A 427-nucleotide genomic window follows, 5' to 3' on the forward strand; every position below is an offset into this window, starting at 1 on the left:
GGACTTCTCAAGACAAACACAACTCTCAAGATGGCAAAGATCTTGTGCGTGATCGTCGCGGCACTGGCATACTTCATGCTTGGTAAGCATCCTCTCAAAACAAATCTAATCTCCTTCCGCTGCGGTCAAATGAACCAGCGCGCTGTTTTCTTCCTATTCTGCTTCTACTTCTTCTTTCTATTCTTCGTCTATTATGGTATAGCAGATGGCAGCCGCAGGGTTTAGCTGTGGTGTGTTTGGCCCTTGTTTTGTGTTTAGCGGTTGTGTTAAAGTACGAGCTCAGCCCGGTTGGAGGATGAAAGGTCGGAGAGGGCCGAGAGGGACTCCTGCTATTGCCACTATTCTAACCAAGAACACACAGGGCTCTACGTGATTGGACCACATCTGATTGGTCTGGGTCGATTCCGATTGATTGAACCACTTCCTT

Source organism: Gadus macrocephalus, chromosome 22, assembly GCF_031168955.1.
Source record: "Gadus macrocephalus chromosome 22, ASM3116895v1".
Taxonomy (NCBI): Eukaryota; Metazoa; Chordata; class Actinopteri; order Gadiformes; family Gadidae; genus Gadus; species Gadus macrocephalus.